Source organism: Pristiophorus japonicus, unplaced genomic scaffold (assembly GCF_044704955.1).
Source record: "Pristiophorus japonicus isolate sPriJap1 unplaced genomic scaffold, sPriJap1.hap1 HAP1_SCAFFOLD_1086, whole genome shotgun sequence".
NCBI lineage: Eukaryota > Metazoa > Chordata > Chondrichthyes > Pristiophoridae > Pristiophorus > Pristiophorus japonicus.
Window position 1 is genome coordinate 66,860 of NW_027250741.1, and position 21,233 is coordinate 88,092.

The window sequence follows — 21,233 nt, forward strand, 5'->3', positions numbered from 1 at the left end:
CAATGTTCCCTCTTAGCCACGCAGTAATGGAAAGGTCCCTCACAGGTCGCTAACCGACTTTGCCAGTGTAAGGACTGCGCATGTGCAGAAATTTCAAGGGACCACACAGTAAAAGAAACAGATGCAGCTCGCAGGGAACATTGCAGATGGGTAGGTGGAATAAAAGGGGTATGTCGGGAAGTTAAATTCAACTACTAAAGAAAGAAAGGAAGACTTGGATTTCTACAGCGTCATTCACGATCAATGGACATCTCAAACCGCTTTACAGCAATCTTCCAGGAAATCACATGGTTTCGGGTGGGGCATAGTGTATATGTTGTGATACACAAGGTATCGCAATTGTGTGGGACAGGATTGATGGACCAGTTGGTCTTTACCTGTCCATCATTTTTTGTATGAAGTACTCTTGGACTGTAGTCACTGTTGTAACGTGAGAAATGCGGCAGCGGCTATTTGCGCACAAGAAAGCTCCCACAAACAGCAATGTGATAATGACCAGATCATCTGGGGTTTTTTTTAATGTTGATTGAGGGATAAATATTGGCCAGGACACCGGGGATAACTTCCCTGCTCTTCTTCGAAATGGTACCATGGGATCTTTTACGTCCACCCGAGAGTGTAGACGGGGCCTCGGTTTAACGCCTCATCCAAAAGACGGCACCTCCGACAGTGCAGCGCTCCCTCAGTACTGCACTGGGAGTGTCAGCCTAGATATTTTTGTTCTTAAGTCTCTGGAGTGGGACTTGAACCCACGACCTTCTGACTCAGAGGCAAGAGTGCTACCCCACTGAGCCACGGCTGACAATAAGACTGAGAATGATATACAGAAATCAAAATGAGTTGGATAACATAATGAGCACTGCTGCGTTCAGTTAGTGGTCATCATCCATCATAGGCAGTCCCTCGAAATCGAGGAAGACTTGCTTCCACTCTAAAAGTGAGTTCTCAGGTGACTAAACAGTCCAATACGAGAATTACAGTCTCTGTCCCAGGTGGGACAGACAGTGGTTGAAGGAAAGAGTAGGTGGGGAGTCTGGTTTGCCACATAGTCCTTCCGCTGCCTGCGCTTGGTTTCTGCATGCTCTCGGCGATGAAACGCAAGGTGCTCAGCTTAGGGCGGTCTTGGGCCAGGGATTCTCAGGTGTCGGTGGGGATGTTGCATTTTATCAGGGAGGCTTTGAGGGTGACCTTGAAACGTTTCCTCTGCCCACCTTGGGCTCGCTTGCCGTGTAGGAGTTCCGAGTAGATCGCTTGCTTTGGAAGTCTTGTGTCAGGCCTGTGAACAATATGGCCCTCCCAACGGAGCTGGTTGAGTGTGGTCAGTGCTTCAATGCTGGCGACGTTGGCCTGATCGAGGACGCTAACGTTGGTGCGTCTGTCCTCCCAGGGGATTTGGAGGATCTTGCGGAGACATCGTTGGCGGTATTTCTGCAGCGATTTGAGGTGTCTACTTAACCGAGACTCTGCCTTTAAACTCGAGTGTCCTCGACTCCATCCCGCAGCATGCTACCCGCCACCATCTCAGCAAAGGTAGAAAAGGCCATCCGCCAGCTCAAGAACAACAAGGCAACGGGAACGGACGGAATCCCCACTGAGGCACTAAAGTATGGCGGAGAGGCATGATTGGCACGGATGGATGACCTCATCTCTCCCATCTGGAAGGAGGAGAGCATGCCTGGAGATCTCAGAGATGCAGTAATCATGAGTTAGCAGTACTGGGAGGACAACAATTAGCTTCCAGCAGCATGTTCAGGAGTGGAAAATTGAACCAGTGTGCTGCCTCCCCACTCTTACCCAGTGATGGGAGTGTGTGCGGGCACTGACAAGGTATGGGGAGAACCCAGCCTGGCTGCGATGAATGGCTCCATTGATCAACACCCTACAGACAATCCCTGCCTATGCTCACACGTAGAAGAATGGCCACTTGGCTAAGGTACCAGAAGGTGGCCAATGCCTGCAGAAGCATACCCACAGCATGGGAGAGAAGAGAGGAGAAAACTGATTGGGGGCAGGGGGGGGGGGGAAAATGTTCTTTTTAATCGTCTTCCAGAAATCCAAATTGATGACTTGTGCACAAGCGTAAGATTAACAAGGTACCCATATATGCAATAATTCGAGATGGCTTGGCATTTGTTTGTGGAAATAAAAGATGGCTGTGGTCACATCAGCAACAGCAACCTGCACAGGTGAGCATCTGAAACATCACAAGGGAGAAGTGTACAGTTACAGCAACACAATCTGCAGGCTCTGATATTAGAATGTGCAGCTTTAAAAAGGATAGAATTTGCAGAATGTATTAACGAGAGGCAAAACTACCTTGCATACAATATGAAAAATCCATACATTTTATTGGATTTCTTATGATGATGATGATAATGCATAATTCAAGGATAATTATCACAAACATGATACTGCCAGAGCAAACTGATTAACAATGATGTCTGTATTTACAATTAGGAAGGTGGGTACATTTTTACGGGAGCAATAATGTTCTGTGATATTTTGCATTATTTCAGCTTAAATAACAAACCTCTGGAGTTATAGACACTCCAGTGTAACAAAAACCATCTTGTATAAGGAGGGCCATGGCTTTTAAACTTTTCATAGGCTCTCACAGTAGTGCACAGTACTGTATGTGTGTACTTGGTGCAGTGTACAGCACTTCGATAAATGTAGTCATTTACTGTACCTAAAAGTATTTTTCTGACAGATAAAATTGTCTTCGACATGCACACCGACACTTCCCTAGTTATGGACAATGTTTTCCCACCAATCCTGTAATGTATGCTCACAGGTTTGTTGAGCTGTTGAGTTGGGAGTGGCTTAGCCAGTCACGTGATGTTCACAAGACTCAATAAAACCCCAGCCAGTTGGGTTCGGGGGGGGATCCACGATGAGGCAGGTGGTTGTGAGCCTGGTGGATGAACGGGTAATGTGTAGTGTGATTGTTAAACCTTTTGCTAATAAACTAACTAATTCTTAATGGCAATGTGTTGCTATGAATTCTTAAGCAAAGAACCTATGAAGCAAATATGTTACAACTCCCAACTCATTCCTTCTTCAATAGTAGATACGGCAAGAGAGACATTGCTAAATGTTTACTGGGACATACATCACAAATTGGACTTTAGGTAGTATTGGCAAAAAACACCTGACTAAAAGCATTATTATCCATGCTCCTGTAGAAATCGCCAGAATATTGGGGTGGGTGGGGGTGGGGAGAAAGTAACAGAGAGGAGAGCTCAAAAATTCAACCACATTTGAGCACACCCAACCATCCTTTGCACGAGATGTTAAACTAAGGTCCGTCCGCCTGATCCCATGGCACGATTTGAAGGGCAAGGAGTTCTTCGAGTGTCCTGCTCAACATTTCCTCCCTCAGCCAACAGTACAAAAACACATATCAACTGAAAAGTAAAGCATTTATATAGCACCTTTCACGACCACTGGACGTCTCAAAGTGCTTTACAGCCAATGAAGTACTTTTGAAGTGTAGTCACTGTTGTATTGTGGGAAACACGGCAGCCAACGTATGCATAGCGAGCTCCCACAAACAACAAGGTGATAACGAGCAGATAATGTGTTTCTGTTATGTTGATTGAAGGATAAATATTGGCCAGGACACCAGGGAGAACTCCCCTGCTCTTCTTTGAAATAGTGCCATGAGATCTTTTACATCCAGCTGAGAGAGCAGACGGGGGCCTCGATTTAACATCTCATCTGAAAGACAGCACCTCCAACAGTCCGGAGCTCCCTCGGCACTGCCCTGGAGTGTCAGCCTAGATTTATGTGCTCAAGTCCCTGGAGTGGGACATGAACCCATGACCTTCTGACTCAGAGGTGAGAGTGCTATCCACTGAGTCATGGCATCCACTGAGTCATGGCTGCCACTGGTCACACATCACCTTGTTCTTTGTGGGATGTTGTTGCCACAGAATGGCCGTGTGCTTGCCTGCGCAATAGTTACTGCACTCCCAACAAATAATTCATCGTGAAGCATTCAGATATTTCAAATGATGTGATAAGGTGCTATATAAATACTAGAATGTATTTAAAAAATAAAAATTATAATAATAACCCTACAACAACTAGTATTCCCTCAAGAAACAAAGAAGTTCTCAACACAAACACTAAGCATAAGCCAGCTAGGTGGACATGGAAGGAAATTGAATAGCATAGAAGGCAAGGATTGAAGAGGCGCTCTGTAGAAAGGACAGGGGTCTTTTACAACAATAGTTCCGACTCAATACCTATTACAAGTATCAGGTTTTTGCAAATTGAAAATTGTTAAACTGCTCAATAGTCTTGCTCCACAAAACCTCTGCTCGTCAGCTGTGGCTCAGTGGGTAGCACTCTCGCCTCGGAGTTCACAAGGCTGTGGGTTCAAGTCCCACTCTAGGAACTTGAGCACATAAATCTAGGTTGACATCCCAGAGCAGTGTTGAGGGAGCGCCGCACTGTTGGAGGTGCCATCTTTCGGATGAGACGTTAAACTGAGGCCCCGTCTGCTCTCTCAGGTGGGCGTAAAAGATCCCGCGGCACTATTTCAAAGAAGAGCAGGGGAGTTCTCCCAGGTGTCCTGGGGCCAATATTTATCCCTGAATCAATAATAACAAAAAATCAGATTAGCTGCTTATCACATTGCTGTTTGTGGGAGCTTGTTGTGCACAAGTTGGTTGCCGAGTTTCCCACATTACAACAGTTACTTCACTGGCTGTAAAGCACTTTGAAACATCTGATGGTCATAAAAGGCGCTATATAAATGCAAGTCTTTCTTTTTTTCCCCTCCCACCTTTCACTCATTTAGTGGAAGAACCTTCAATCTACATCTCGGAAACTCTCTTCTTAACCCCCCTCCGCTATACCCACTCTCTCCACAGCTTCAAAAGTTTCTTCAAATCTTACCCCTTCAAACCTTGCTGCAGTCACCCCCCCTTAACTTCGCTGCCACTTGAGCAGCTGTCGACCTTGGGATGTTTGTCACATGAAAGATACTCTACAAGTGCAAATCATTAAACCGAGCCTTCCGTTAACTATAAGTGACCCTGATCACCCGGGGGTGGTCCCAGGCTGAGGCTAGCCCATTGCACTTGGGATGTGCTGACTCCTGCGATGTCCCCAAATGTGGGATACGCAACTGCAGAATTTGTGGTAGTGGGGGACTGCGTTCGCGCTTTCCCCGGGAAAAAAAATAGGAAGGGCTGCAGGACGCCTATTGTGCAGTGCAAATTGGTTCACACTGGTGAATAAAGGCAATCACTAAACTGCCGTAGATGTGACAGATATTTTGTCCCAAATGTGTTTGGAGAATAAGCTGCAGTTCTGACTGTTCAGCACTTTTCCAATGCACTAAAACTTTCATGAACAATCTGACTCTCTAATGCCCTGATAAATATAATCTACCGAGACAGGATGAACAGAAGCTCAGTAAAGGCCTGCGTTCAGAATTGTACAGAGCAACAGAGAGCCAAAGGAAGATGGTAGAAGAACAAAGAAGAAACAGCCTGTGACAAAGCACTACAAGTACATGGCCAATACTGCTTGCATAGGCATACTGGAGTTTATTAATATCTTCTCTTCTTAGGCAGTCCGACGGAGTGGAGGATGACTTGCTTCCACACTAAAATTAGTTCTCAGGTGACTGATGAGACCAATGCGGGATCTACAGTCTCTGTCACAGGTGGAACAGATGGGTGGGGTGCTTGGTTTGTCGTGCGCTCCTTCCGCGGTTTGCGCTTGGCTTCCGCGTGCTTCCGGCAAAGAGATTCGAAGTGTTCGGCACCTTCGCGGATGCTCCTCTTCCACTTTGAGCGGTCTTGGGCCAGGGATTCCCAAGAGTTGGTGGGGATGTTGCATTTTTTTCAAGGAGGCTTTGAGGGTGTCCTTGAAGAATTTTCTCTGCCCTCCTGGGGCTCACCTGCCGTGACGTAGCTCGGAGTAGAGTGCTTGTTTCGGGAGTCTAGCATCGGGCACGCGGATTCCGAACTCCAAACAATCGTTGACACCTTCACTGAAGTGTGCGAGAGTCTGGACCTCACATTAAACATCAGTAAGACAAAGGTTCTCCACCAACCTGCCCCTGCCACACAGTATCCCTGGTTATCAAGATCTACAATGGGACCTTGGACAATGTGGATCACTTCCCTTACAAATATAGCTAGTCGCCATATATCCATTTGAAAATGAGAAGTGTTGGCCCTCTAACGTCTTGAATACATATAGGCTTGGAGTTATTTTATTTTACAAAGTTTGCTGTGGTTAACCTGATTGGATCAGTGTTACCCACTAACTTTTTGTTGTGACCAAAATCCCAAGCAACAACTTCCAGATTGCCACTATCAGGAACACTCCAACTTGCCGCACCACAGGAGGATGGAATGAGGGTGCACACAAATTATGCCACTTGTATGAATTCTCAATTAAAATCTGTGCCGCAGCGGAAGTTGTTAAATGGTCATTTCATTTTTCATTCATGCTAGGAGATAGCCCCAATCTCTCACAAATGTTCCCTTGCTCAGTCTCTCAGCGAGTTAGCATCGGAATTAAGTCCTAGCTTCAGCAATATCCCACTATAAAGTGGGTTGTAAATTGAACCCCAGAGACACAGCGGAGAAAAGTTTGCTTTGAGTCGCAGGTAATAGAGGAATGAAGTGCAAGTAGTTGTCAGGTCCTACACGAATACCACCATCGTAGATTAAACTGATGGGAGGCTAGTCAAACACCACCAAGGTAGCCCCACGTGAGGAAGGGGAGAAAGTAGTAAAATCAGTGCTTCTTATTTTTTGGGGGTTCATTCAACAACATCATCATCATAGGCAGCCACTCAGAATCAAGGAAAACTTGCTTCCAGTCTTCTTAGGTGGCTGAACATTCCAATACAAGAACCACAGTCCCTGTCACAGGTGGGACAGATAGTCGTTGAGGGAAGGGGTGGGTGGGACAGGTTTGCCGCACGCTCTTTCCGCTGTCTGCGCTTGCTTTCTGCATGCTCTCGGCGATGAGACTCGAGGTGCTCAGCGCCCTCCCGGATGCACTTCCTCCACCTAGGGCGGTCTTTGGCCAGGGACTCCCAGGTGTCAGTGGGGATGTTGCACTTTATCAGAGAGGCTTTGAGGGTGTCCTTGAAATGTTTTCGCTGCCCACCTTTGGCTCGTTTGCCGTGAAGGAGTTCCGAGTGGAGAGCTTGCTTTGGGAGTCTCGTGTCTGGCATGCGAACTACAACAACAACAACTTGTATTTGTATAGCGCATTTAACGTAGTGAAACGTCACAAGGCGCTTCACAGGAGTATTATGCGATGAAAATTCGGAGGAAGGCAATGAATTATAGTCTGTTCCATGCAATCCTCGACCCCCAACTGATATCGAACATGTCAGAATTAACTGTTTCTGTAGAACGACATTAACAGTAGATCACATTTATTGTCAGGAGCACTCGGGGTGCGGGGGGCGTATGAAATAGGTGAACGTTCATGCAGTAGTCAGAGAGAACGAGAAAAGTAATTACACTCCTGTTTAAATTCGTCATCCACAGTTTCAATTCTCCATCAGCATTCATCCCTTAAATGAAGACTAAACTGTTCAGTAATAATCAATATAATAATCAGTTGTGGCATTGATTAGACTAATAATCATTGCACACCACTCTGCTTTTTAAAGTCACTTGTAGTGCTGCCGTCAGGCTAATTTATGAGCAGAATGCCTAACTTTTTTTTCTGCTCCTTACTCCACTTTCAGGCAGCAGTGAAAGAAGCAGAGATCCGCTCTTCTGCCCTTCTGTAAACTTACATGCGTGCCAGTGATCGAGGGGCCCGGGAAGGTGGTGCAGGTCTCCTTCTGCTTCCGACACTCGTGCAAAGTCACGTTCCGGACGCCTTTGGAGATGCAGAGTTCAGCTTTATATTGTTGGGCGCAGTCAATGGAGAGAATACTTGCACGTGTCAGTAAGATTAAAGCGCCTTTAAATGAATGGAAGGAACAAATGGAATACACCGCTTGCAGAGTCGATGGAAATGGGGATGGCTATGCTGTGGTGCAGTACAAAGCAGTAACAGATGAAACATTCCATCCTGGTCACCATCTGCAGATTTTGCCCTCAACTGTGGTTTACCCAGATGAGTCAGTATCTGGTGCGATTCTAAACCGTATAGACCAGGATGATTTGGTCCCTTGGCTTGTCCAGTGTTGCACAGCATGATACATGAAGAACGGTCATCCGAGGGAGGCATCAAAAGCCACCTGTCTGTAAGCATGCCCAGCTTACAGAAGAAAGGAGAAAACTGAGGAGGGGAGGAAAACAAGTAGGGGGCTGAATGGCCTACACCTATTCATCGGAGGCCTTTACACTCGTACATTGTTGTGTCAGCTGCAAACCTGCAGATCATTCCTCCAACGCCTTCATCCACGCTGTTAATAAAGGTGGTGAAGAGTAGCAACGAGCCTGCCACCGATCCCTGTGGCACTCCAGTTGTGACCATGCGCTTGGGAGAGCTGCTACCAATAGTAATTACCTTCTGTCTACACCAATGTAACCAGTCCCACAAGACTGAGGCTTCTGTGCAGCACTTTGTGAAAAGTTTTTTGAAAGTCGAGATACATGAATCAACTGTGCTTCCATCATCCACCAACTTTGGAGCTTCCTCACAAGATCCGGCCAAGTTTGTGCGAGCGGACCGTCTTTCCCAGAAGCCATGCCGTGAGTCCCGAATAGCCCCTGCTCTTGCAAGATGATCATACAACTTATCTCCACAAATCCCTTCTCGCAACCTGCCTATAACTGCTAAGGTAACTGGCCTACCGTTTTCTAATTCTGAGTTATTGCCCTTAGAAAGACTTGCATTTATATAGCGCCTTTCACGACCACCGGACGTCTCAACTTGCGCACAGCAAGCTCCCACAAACAGCAATGCGATAATGACCAGATAGTGTGTTTTTGTTATGTTGATTGAGGGATAAATATTGGCCCCAGGACACCGGGGATAACTCCCCTGCTCTTCTTCGAAATAGTGCCATGGGATCGTTTACACCCACCTGAGAGAGCAGACGGGGCCTCGGTTTAACGTCTTATCCAAAAGACAGCACCTCCGACAGTGCAGCACTCCCTCAGCACTGCACTGGGAGTGTCAGCCTAGATTTATAATTAGGCCTAAAGGTTTATGGTGATTGAATAAATCAAATTCTGTTTTTATTACATGGGATGACTGGACTTTTACCAGTATTTTGGGGATTGTTTTCCACTCTTCCATTTTCATGTGAAAATTGTAAATCAGTGAATTTGATTATGTTGGATTAACAATCTTAGATTTTAATTCAATTCCATTTGGAGGCGGAGAGAAAATTCTACCGCAGATAAAAGAACAAGAATCCGTGTAGTGTACCAGTAAACTACCTGTGGCGTTGCCCACAGCCAATTGAAGTAAACAGGTTTTTTTGTTTTACAACATAGTCATGCAAGTTAGGAGATTTCAGAAATTCAGAACCACAGATCTACAGCGTGACAGTTAACATAGCAATGTACAATGGTAAAAGTGGGACCAAAAATGATGACAGCAAGAAATAAGGTTTGCAGACAGAAGTTCATGCCCTACAGAAGATGTTGAATAAACAATGGTCATCTTCTTCTTAGGCAGTCCCTTGGAGTCGAGGATGACTCGCTTTCCAGATTAAAAAGGAGTTCTCAGGTGACTGATGAGGCCAATGCGGGACCTACAGTCTCTGTCACAGGTGGGGCAGGTGGTGGTTGAAGGAATGGGTGGGTGGGGAGCCTGGTTTGCCACACGCTCCTTCCGCATGCTCCCGGCGAAGAGACTGGAGGTGCTCAAAGCCCTCTGGGATGCTTTTCCTCTACTTTGAGCAGTCTTGGGCCAGGGATTCCCAGGTGTCGGTTAGGATGTTGCACTTGCACTTTATCAAGGAGGCTTTGAGGATGTCCTTGAAGCGTTTCCTCTGCCCACCTGGGGCTTGCTTGCCGTGTCGGAGCTCCGAGTAGAGCGCTTGTTTTGGGAGTCTCGTCTCAGGCATGCGAACGATGCGGCCCGTCCAACGGAACTGATCGAGCATGGTCAATGTTTCGATGCTGGGGATGGTGGTGCGCCTATCCTGCCAATGGATTTGCACGACCTTGTGGGGGCAGTGTTGGTGGTACTTCTCCAGTGTTTTGAGATGCCTACTGTACATAGTCCATGTCTCTGAGCCATATAGGAGGGCGGGTATCACTACTGCTCTGTAGACCATGGGTTTGGTGCTGGGTTTGAGGTTCTGGTCTTCAAACACTCTCTTCCTCAGGTGACCGAAGGCTGCACTGGCAAACTGAAGGCCGCACTGGCAAACTGAAGGCCGTGTTGGACCTTGTCGTCGATGTCTGCCTTTGTTGACAATAGGATCCCGAGGTAGGGAAAATGGTCCATGTTGTCCAAGGCCTCGTCGTGGATTTTGATAACTGGAGGGCAGTGCTGTGTGGCAGGGGCAGGTTCGTCGAGGACCTTTGTCTTACAGATGTTAGTGTAAGGCCCATGCTCTCGTACGCTTCGGTGAAGGTATTGACAATGGCTTGGAGTTCAGCCTCTGAGTGTACACAGACGCGAGCGTCATCTGCGTACTGTAGTTCAATGACGGAGAATGGGACAGCCTTGGATCTAGCCTGGAGGTGCTGGAGGTTGAACAGATTCCCGTTTGTTCTGTAATTTAGCTCCACTCCAGCGGGGAGCTTGCCAAGGGCGAGATGGAGCATTGCAGCAAGGAAGATCGAGAAGAGCGTTGGTGCCTTGCTTGACCCTGTACATACATGAATTGGTCCTGTGGTGGATCTGATGGTCAGGATCACGATTTGCATGTCGTTGTGCAGCAGGCGGAGGATGGTGCCAAATTTTTGGGGGGTAGCCGAAACGGAGGAGGACGCTCCATAATCCCTCATGGTTGACAGTGTCGAAGGCCTTTGTGAGATCAAAGGCGGCTATGTACAAGGGTTGGTTCTGTTCCCTGCATTTCTCTTGTATTTGCCGCGTGGTGAAGACCATATCCATTGTGCCCCTTAGTGGGCGGAATCCACATTGCGACTCTGGGAGGAGCTCTTCAGCAACAGGGAGAAGGCGACTGAGGAGGATTCTTGTGATGACTTTTCCCTGTGGCCGACAGCAGGGAGATTCCTCGGTCGTTACCGCAGTTGGACTCATCACCTTTCTTGAAGATGGTCACGATTATGGCATCTCCGAGATCTCCTGTCATGCTCTCCTCCTTGCAGATAAGAGAAATTAGGTCATGAATTCGCGGCAATTGTGCTTCTCCACCATGTTTCAGTGCTTCGGCGAGAATTCCATCTGATCCAGTTGCCTTTTTCTTCAGTTGTCTGATGGGCTTTTCTACCTCATACTGGGCTGGGGTTATGCTGAGATGGTGGTGGGTAGCATGCCGCGGGATGGTGTTGAGGACACTCATGTCGAAGACAGAGTCTCAGTTATGGAGATCTTCGAAGAGCTCCTTCCTGCAGGCACTGACTACTAACAGAAGCAGACTTTATGGGTCAAATGAAACTTCTGACGACCTATGCTCACTTCTACCTCAACCACCAATGGCAAAGAACTCATACAGATTTTTTTTTAAATATGCAGTCTTGGGGAATAAAAGACAATCAGAGTTGCCACTATTGATGACAATTCAGTTACTGCTGGCAAACATGCCAACATGAAGGGGGGTTTGTTGAGGACAGCATCAAGTTGCATGATCAAAAAGCCTGCCAACACCTATTGTCATACAAAGAATGACTACTTGGCAAAGTATGGTGGCCGAGAAGCCATCCTCAGCATCTGTCAGTTCCTTCAGGAGAGGAAGGCACATATGGGGACACAAGAACATAAGAATTAGGAGCAGGAGTAGGCCATTCGGCCCCTCGAGCTCCGCCATTCAATGAGATCATGGCTGATCTTCGACCTCAACTCCACTTTCCTGCTCTATTCCCATATCCCTTGATTGCCTTAATATCCAAAAATCTATTGATTTCTGTCTTGAAATATACTCAAAGACTGAGCATCCACAGCCCTCTGGGGTAGAGAATTCCAAAGATTCACCACCCTCTGAGTGAAGAAATTTCTCCTCATCTCAGTCCTAAATGGCCGATCACTTATCCTGAGACTGTGACCCCCTGGTTCTCGACTCCCCAGCCAGAGGAAACATCCTCCCTGTCTCTACCCTGTCAAGCCCTGTAAGAATTTTGTATGTTTCAATGAAATTACCTCTCATTCATCTAAACTCTAGAGAATATAGGCGTAGTCTGCTCAATTTCTCCTCGTAGGACAATCCCAGGAATCAGTCTGGTGAACCTTCGTTGCACTCCCTCAATGGCAAGTATATCCTTCCTTTGGTAAGGAGACGCAAGGTAACAGTAGTGTAGTGGTTACGTTACTGGATCAGTATTCCTGAAGCCTGGACTAATACACAAGAACATAAGAATTAGGAACAGGAGTAGGCCATCTAGCCCCTCGAGCCTGCTCCGCCATTCAATAAGATCATTGCTGATCTGGCCGTGGACTCAGCTCCACTTACCCGCCCTCTCCCCGTAACCCTCAATTCCCTTATTGGTTAAAAATCTATCTAGCTGTGACTTGAATACATTCAATGAGCTAGCCTCAACTGCTTCCTTGGGCAGAGAATTCCACAGATTCACAACCCTCTGGGAGAAGAAATTCCTTCTCAACTCGGTTTTAAATTGGCTCCCCCGTATTTTGAGGCTGTGCCCCCTAGTTCTAGTCTCCCCGACCAGTGGAAACAACCTCTCTGCCTCTATCTTGTCTATCCCTTTCATGATTTTAAATGTTTCTATAAGATCACCCCTCATCCTTCGGAACTCCAACGAGTAAAGACCCAGTCTACTCAATCTATCATCATAAGGTAACCCCCTCATCTCTGGAATCAGCCTAGTGAATCGTCTCTGTACCCCCTCCAAAGCCAGTATATCCTTCCTTAAGTAAGGTGACCAAAACTGCACGCAGTACTCCAGGTGCGGCCTTATCAATACCCTATACAGTTGCAGCAGGACCTCCCTGCTTTTGTACTCCATCCCTCTCGCAATGAAGGCCAACATTTCATTCGCCTTCCTGATTATCTGCTGCACCTGCAAACTAACTTTTTGGGATTCATGCACAAGGACCCCCAGGTCCCTCTGCATCCTCAGCATGTTGCAATTTCTCCCCATTCAAATAATATTCCCTTTTACTATTTTTTTTTCCCCCAAGGTGGATGACCTCACACTTTCCGACATTGTATTCCATCTGCCAAACCTTAGCCCATTCGCTTAACCTATTCAAATCTCTTTGCAGCCTCTCTGTGTCCTCTACACAACCCGCTTTCCCACTAATCTTAGTGCCATCTGCAAATTTTGTTACACTACACTCTGTCCCCTCTTCCAGGTCATCTATGTACATTGTAAACAGTTGTGGTCCCAGCACCGATCCCTGTGGCACACCACTAACCACCGATTTCCAACCCGAAAAGGACCCATTTATCCCGACTCTCTGCTTTCTGTTCGCCAGCCAATTCTCTATCCATACTAATACATTTCCTCTGACTCTGCGTACCTCTATCTTCTGCAGTAATCTTTTGTGTGGCACCTTATTGAATGCCTTTTGGAAATCTAAATACACCACATCCATCGGTACACCTCTATCCACCATGCTCGTTATATCCTCAAAGAATTCTGGTAAATTAGTTAAACATGATTTCCCCTTCATGAATCCATGCTGCGTCTGCTTGATTGCACTATTCCGATCTAGATGTCCCGCTATTTCTTCCTTAATGATAGCTTCAAGCATTTCCCCCACTACAGATGTTAAACTGCCTTTTGTCTGCCCCCTTTTTTAAACAGAGGCGTTACATTAGCTGCTTTCCAATCCGCTGGTACCTCCCCAGAGTCCAGAGAATTTTGGTAGATTATAACAAATCCAGAGAATGAGTTCAAGTCCCTACCTTGGCAGCTGGAGAACTTGAATTCATTATAAAATCTGGAAATAAAAAGCTGCCCTCAGTAAAAGTGAGCATGAAGTTGTCAAATTGCAAAAACTCAACTGGTTCATTTTTTTAAGGAAGGAAAGCTGCCGTCATTTCCTGGTCTGGCCTATGTGTGACTTCAGTCCCATACCAATTATAGTTGACTCTTAATTGCCCTCCGAAATGGCCTAGCAAGCCACTCAGTTGTATCCAGGGCAACAAATGCCTGACTTGCGAGTAGTGTCCAATGAATTAAAAAATCTTTGTTGACATATTAAATCAGCTAGTATCTTATTATCTGATATCTGAACCCCTCGATAAGATTAGCAGTTTGTAATCAATCCCATCTATTTTTTTTTAACTTAAGGAAGCAGATTAATTCCACTGAATTTTACAGTAAGCACAACATTTAACAGAGGATTTTGTGGCTTCCAGAGATTACACTACTTCTTTAACAACATTACGAATATGTGCTGAGGTTAACATGGCTTACGGCTCTTTACAGCTCTCCAATAGCCTGTCTTCAATTGGCAAGAGAACACTGTCATAAAAGGCTCCCTCTCTGGAATTGATGGGACTCTTACCGATTGTAACTTGATAAATCGTAGGAAAGCAATGTAAGCAAATGCGGACAATCTTAAAAGCTATTCTGATCACAAAGTCAGAATTCTTTGAAACTTGAACATTTTATCTGTATTTATCTAAAAAGTCACAGAATTTTATCCACGTAAGGGAGACATTACGACTGGTATTGGTCTCAGTTACCGCTACAGACATACATTAGATGCTCTCTGGGGAGCCATACACAAAGCACGTTGGTTATACAGCTTCTCTGTTCGACAGGGATCCATAACCAGAGGTGCAGTTCGGAGCCTGTGAAAGGGTTGGGTACACTGTGAACATTGGAGCCCATGCTTTACATTAAACCTCCAGCTCAAAGCTTCACTCGAATGGTGAAAGTGGTCATTTTTGAAGAGGTTCACATTTCAATTGTCTTTGATTTATAATTTTGTTCAAATAGTTATGCAGTGATACATAGAATCATAGAATAGTACAGCACAGAAGGAGGCTATTCGGCCCATCGAATCTGTGCTAGCTCCTTCGAGGAACAATCCAGTCAGTCCCACACCCCTGCTTTTCCCATTTACCCCTGCAATTTTTTCTCCTTCAACTGTTTATCCAATTCCCTTTTGAAGGCTATTGAATCTGTTTCCACCGCCCTATCAGGCAGTGCATTCCAAATCCTGACCACTCCTTGCGTAAAAAAGTTTTTCCTCATGTCGCCTCTGGTTCTTTTGTCAATCACCTTAAATCTGTGCTCTCTGGTTATCGACCCTTCCGACAACGGGAACAGTTTCTCTTTATTTACTCTGTCTAAATCCTTCATGATATCAAATCTCCTCTTAGCCTTCTCTGCTCTAAGGAGAACAACCCCAGCAGCTCTCATCTCTCCACGTGACTGTATTCCCTCATCCCTGGAACCATTCTAGTAAATACACAGAAGGAATGCTATCCTTGTCTGATCTATCGTGGAATCATAGAAAAATAACGACACAGGAGGAGGCCATTAGGCCCATCGTGTCCATGCCGGTTGAACTAATCCCATCTTCCAGCTCTCGGTCCGTAGCCCTGTAAGTCAGGGCACTTCAAGTGCACATCCAAATACTTTTTTTAATGTGGTGAGGGTTTCTGCTTCTACCACCCTTTCAGGCAGTGAGTTCCAGACCCCCGCCCACCCTCTGGGTGAAATTGTTATTCCTCATTTCCCCTCTATTCCTTCTACCAACTATTTTAAATCTATGCCACCTCTCTGCTAAGGGAAATAGGTCCTTCCTGTTATATGTGTAAAACTGTAAATACCTTTGTTTAACCACCAAAGCCTCATCCCCTGGAATCCCAAGGGATCCCGCAATCCCTTGGGAGCACCTGTACATAAGGAAGCTTCACAGGCTGGAGAGGAACTCTGGAGACCTGTAATAAAGGACTATGGTCACACTTTACTTTGAGCTCACAGTATCTGGCCAGAATCTTTATCCAATACTTAATTGGCGATGAGATATACATGACGAACGTCACCGCAACGATGCGGAGAACAGTGGGCATCCTGGAGAAATTTTCGGAGGGAGATGATTGGCAAACCTTCGTGGAGCGACTCGACCAATACTTCGTAGCCAACGAGCTAGATGGAAGAGAGCGCTGCCAAACGAAGGGTGATCCTCCTCACCGTTTGCGGCGCACCAACATATGGCCTCATGAAAAATCTGCTTGCTCCAGCGAAACCCACAGAGATGATTTGTGCACACTGGTCGGGAGCATCTAAATCTGAAGGAAAGCATTCTGATGGCGAGGTACCGGTTCTACACGTACAAGAGGTCTGAAAGCCAGGAAGTAGCGAGCTACGTTGCCAAGCTAAGATGCCTTGCAGGACATTGCGAATTTGAAGGACACTTGGAGCACATGCTCAGAGACTTTTTTGTACTTGGCATTGGCCATGAAGTAATACTTCGCAAACTTTTGACTGTAGAGACCCCAACCTTGAGTAAAGCCATAGCGATAGCCCAGGCGTTCATCGCCACCAGTGACAATACCAAACAAATCTCTCAGCACATGAGTGCTGCTACAAGTACTGTGAACAAAGTAATGTTGTTTTCGAATCGTAACGTATAGGGCAGGCCTCACATGCCTGCAGCTGCACGTCCGCAGATGTCTCAGAGTCCAGCATCAAGGGTGATGAATGCAAGGCAATTAACACCTTGTTGGCGCTGCGATGATCATCGTTTCCATTCATGCCGCTTCAAAGGATACATTTGCAAGGGCTGTGGAACAATAGGACATCTCCAACGAATGTGCAGGCGAGCTGCAAACCCTACTAATCCTGCAAACCACCATGTTGCCGAGGAGGACAGATCCACGGTGGATCACGATGAACCAGAGCCTCAGACCGAGGAGGCAGAGGTATATGGGGTGCACACATTTACCACAAAGTGTCCCCGATAATGCTGAAGGTTGAATTAAATGGACTCCCGGTGTCAATGGAGCTGGACACGGGCACGAGCCGTCCATTATGAGCAAAAAGACTTTTGATAAATTGTGGTGCAGCAAGACTTCAAAGGCCAGTCCTGACACCCATTCGCACTAAACTAAAACATACACAAAGGAACTGATTCCTGTAATCGGCAGTGCTATCGTAAAGGTCTCCTACGATGGAGCGGTGCACAAGTTACCACTCTGGGTGTTGAGGGCGATGGCCCCACGCTGCTCGGCAGGAGCTGGCTGGGGAAGATATGCTGGAACTGGGACGACATCCGAGCGTTCTCATCCGTCGACGACACTTCATGTGCCCAGGTCCTAAACAAGTTCCCCGCGCTGTTCGAACCAGGCATCGGGAAGTTCCAAGGAGCAAACGTGCAGATCCACCTGATTCCGGGGGCGCGACCCATCCATCACAAGGCGAGAGCAGTACCGTACATGATGAGAGGGTGGAGATCGAGCTGGACCGGCTGCAACGAGAGGGCATCATTTCGCCGATCGAATTCAACGAGTGGGCCAGTCCATTTGTTCCAGTCCTCAAGGGAGACGCCACCGTCAGAATCTGTGATGATTACAAAGTAACTATCAATCGTTTCTTGCTGCAGGATCAATACCCGCTACCAAAGGCAGACGACCTTTTTGCAATGCTAGCGGGAGGAAAGATGTTCACGAAGCTGGATTTGACCTCGGTCTACATGTCGCAGGAGCTGGAGGAATCATCGAAGGGCCTCAACTGCATCAACACGCACAAAGGTCTCTTCATTTACAACAGCTGAACATTTGGGATTCGATCAGCTGCGGCGATATTCCAGAGAAACATGGAAAACTTGCTGAAGTCAGTTCCGCGCACCGTGGTTTTCCAGGACGACATCTTGGTCACAGGTCGGGATACAATCGAGCATCTGCAGAACCTGGAGGAGGTTCTTAGTCGGCTCAATCGCATGGGGCTCAGGTTAAAATGCTCGAAGTGCGTTTTCTTGGCGCCTGAAGTGGAGTTCCTGGGGAGAAGAATCTCGTCGGATGGCATCAGGCCCATCGATTCGAAGACGGAGGCAATCAAGAATGCACCGAGACCACAGAACGTGACGGAGCTGCAGTCGTTTCTGAGACTCCTGAACTACTTTGGTAACTTTTTACCGAGTCTTAGCACACTGTTAGAACCACTACATGCTTTACTGCGTAAGGGAGACGAATGGGTATGGGGTTAAAAACCAAGAATATGCCTTTGTAAAAGCTAGAAAACTGTTATGCTCAAACAAATTGCTTGTGCTGTATGATCCATGTAAGCGTTGGGACTAGCATGTGATGCGTCGTCATACGGTGTCGGGTGTGTATTGCAACAAGCTCATGAATCTGGGAAATTGCAACCGGTTGCTTATGCATCCAGAAGTCTGTCTAAGGCCGAGAGGGGTCTACAGCATGATCGAAAAAGAAGCGTTAGCATGTGTTTATGGGGTAAAGAAAATGCACCAATATCTGTTCGGGCTCAAATTTGAATTGGAAACCGACCATAAGCCACTGATATCCCTTTTTTCTGAAAGGGGATAAATACGAATGCATCAGTCTGCATCCAGAGATGGGCGCTCACATTGTTCGCATACAATTACGCCATCCGCCACAGGCTAGGCACAGAAAACTGTGCCAATGCTCTCAGTAGGCTGCCATTGCCCACCACGGGGGGTGGAGATGGCACAGCCCACAGATTTAGTCATGGTAATGGAAGCATTCGAGAGTGAGCAATCACCTGTTACCGCCCAACAGATTAGAACCTGGACGAACCAGGACCCCTTACTGTCCTTCGTAAAAAAACTGTGTGCTCGACGGGAGTTGGTCCAGTGTCCCGTTAGAAATGCAGGAAGAAATAAAGCCGTACCAGCGGCGCAAAGATGAAATGTCTATACAGGCAGACTGCCTTCTGTGGAGTAATTGGATAGTCGTACCCAAAAAGGGCAGGGAAACTTTTATTTGTGATCTCCACAATACCCACCCAGGCATTGTAATGATGAAAGCGATAGCCAGATCCATGTGTGGTGACCCGGTACTGATGCAGACTTAGAGTCCTGCGTGCACAAATGTAATACATGTTCACAGTTAAGCAATGCACCCAGGGAGGCATCACTAAGTTTATGGTCTTAGCCCTCCAAACCGTGGTCTAGGGTCCATGTCGACTATGCAGGCCCGTTCTTGGGAGAAATGTTCCTAGTGGTTGTGGATGCGTACTCCAAATGGATTGAATGTGAGATAATGTCAGCAAGCACGTCCGCTGCCACCACTGAAAGCCTGCGGGCCATGTTTGCCATGCACGGCTACCCGATGTCCTGGTGAGCGACAACGGGCCATGTTTTACCAGTGCCGAGTTCAAAGAGTTCATGACCCGTAATGGGATCAAACATGTCACATCTGCCCCGTTTAAACCAGCATCCAATGGTCAGGCAGAGAGAGCAGTGCAAACAGTCAAGCAGAGCTTGAAGAGGGTAACTGAAGGCTCACTGCAGACTCGCCTATCCCGAGTCCTGCTCAGTTACCGCACAAGACCCCACTCGCTCACTGGGATCCCACCTGCTGAACTGCTCATGAAAAGGGCACTTAAGACAAGGCTCTTGTTAGTCCACCCTGATCTACACGAACAGGTAGAGAGCAGGCAGCTTCAACAAACTACGTATCATGATCACGCAAATGTGTCACGTGAAATTGAGATTAATGATCCTGTATTTGTGTTGAACTATGGACAAGGTCCCAAGTGGCTCCCCGGCACTGTCGTGGTCAAAGAGGGGAGTAGCGTGTTTGTGGTCAAACTTTCAAACGTACTCACCTACAGGAAACATTTGGACCAAACCAAACTCAGATTTACGGACTATCCAGAACAACCCACAATAGACTCTACCTTTTTTGACCCTCCAATGCACACACCAGTGGCAACCGACCCAGCGGTTAACCACGAAGCAGAACCCATCATCCACAGCAGCCCAGCAGGACTCACCATGCCAAGCAGCCCAGCATGGCTAGCTGCACAGCAGCCCATTGAGGGCCCAACAAATGACTCACCAAAACCAGCATTTGCACCGAGACGATCAACCAGGGAAAGCCCCAGATCGACTCACATTGTAAATAGTTACACTACTGACTTTGGGCGGGCGAGGGGGGCGCGGAGTGTTGTTATATATGTAAATCTGTAAATACCTTGTTTAACCACCAGAGGGCTCATCCCCTGGAGTCTCAAGGGATCCCACAATCCCTTGGGAGCACCTGTACATGAGGAAGCCTCACAGGCTGGAGAGGGACTCTGAAGACCTGTAATAAAAGACTACGATCACACTTTACTTTGAGCTCACAGTATCTGGCCAGACTCTTTATTCAATACTTAACACTTCCTATCCACTCTATCTAGGCCTCTCATCCATGTCTATGTGCTGTGCCCAGGCGCTCCAATACACAGGACCAGTAAAATCTACCCGAGGCTATCTGCTCCTGTTAACACAAAGTTGTTTTTTTTTTGTGCTCCGAATAATTCTAGTTATGCAGTAGTTTGAACTAGACAATTTAATGAACCAACAGAGAAGGTGTTCTATTTGCACAATTCCAATTTGAATTAATAGATAATTCAAGTTAAACAACTTTCAAACAAGATGAGTAGACTGTATTTGTAGAGCATTCGTAAAAATAATGACTTGTTGCGCTTAACACAAAGGAATAAGCCAAACACCAAGTAGGAAAAGGAAGGAATCCAAGAGGCACAGTCCAAGAGGAGAGATTCTAAGGATAAACAGTATACACTCTAGTAGACATGCTTTGATCTTGTCCTCAGTTCCAGTCATGCCAGTCAGAGAGCACTTGCTTTGGGAGTCTTGTGTCAGGCGTGCAACGGAGCTGGTCGAGTGTGGTCAGTGCTTCGATGCTCCTACATGGCAAGCGGAGCACCAGGTGGGCAGAGGAAACGTTTCAAGGACACCCTCAAAGCCTGCTTGATAAAAATGCAACATCCCCACTGACACCTGGGAACCCCTGGCCAAAGATCGCCCTAAGTGGAGGAAGTGCATCCGGGAGGGCGCTGAGCACCTCGAATCTCGTCACCGAAAGCATGCAGAAAGCAAGCGCAGGCAGCGGAAGAAGGATGCGGCAAACCAGACTCTCACCCACCCTTTCCTTCAACCACTGTCTGTCCCACCTATGACAGAGACTGTAATTCCCATATTGGACTGTACCTGAGAACTCACTTTTAGAGTGGAAG

At 46.9% G+C, this 21,233-nt stretch overlaps 1 protein-coding gene and 1 pseudogene across 1 annotated transcript in view; one reads left to right on the forward strand and one right to left on the reverse strand.

The window, feature by feature from the left end:
* LOC139241455 (coiled-coil domain-containing protein R3HCC1L-like) overlaps positions 1 to 21,233 on the reverse strand; it is a gene marked incomplete at its 3' end in the record, with an annotated part of 94,439 nt that overhangs the window by 57,933 nt on the left and 15,273 nt on the right. The gene's annotated exons all lie outside the window — the stretch shown is intronic.
* Positions 5,046 to 5,183, forward strand: LOC139241456 (U1 spliceosomal RNA; annotated as a pseudogene).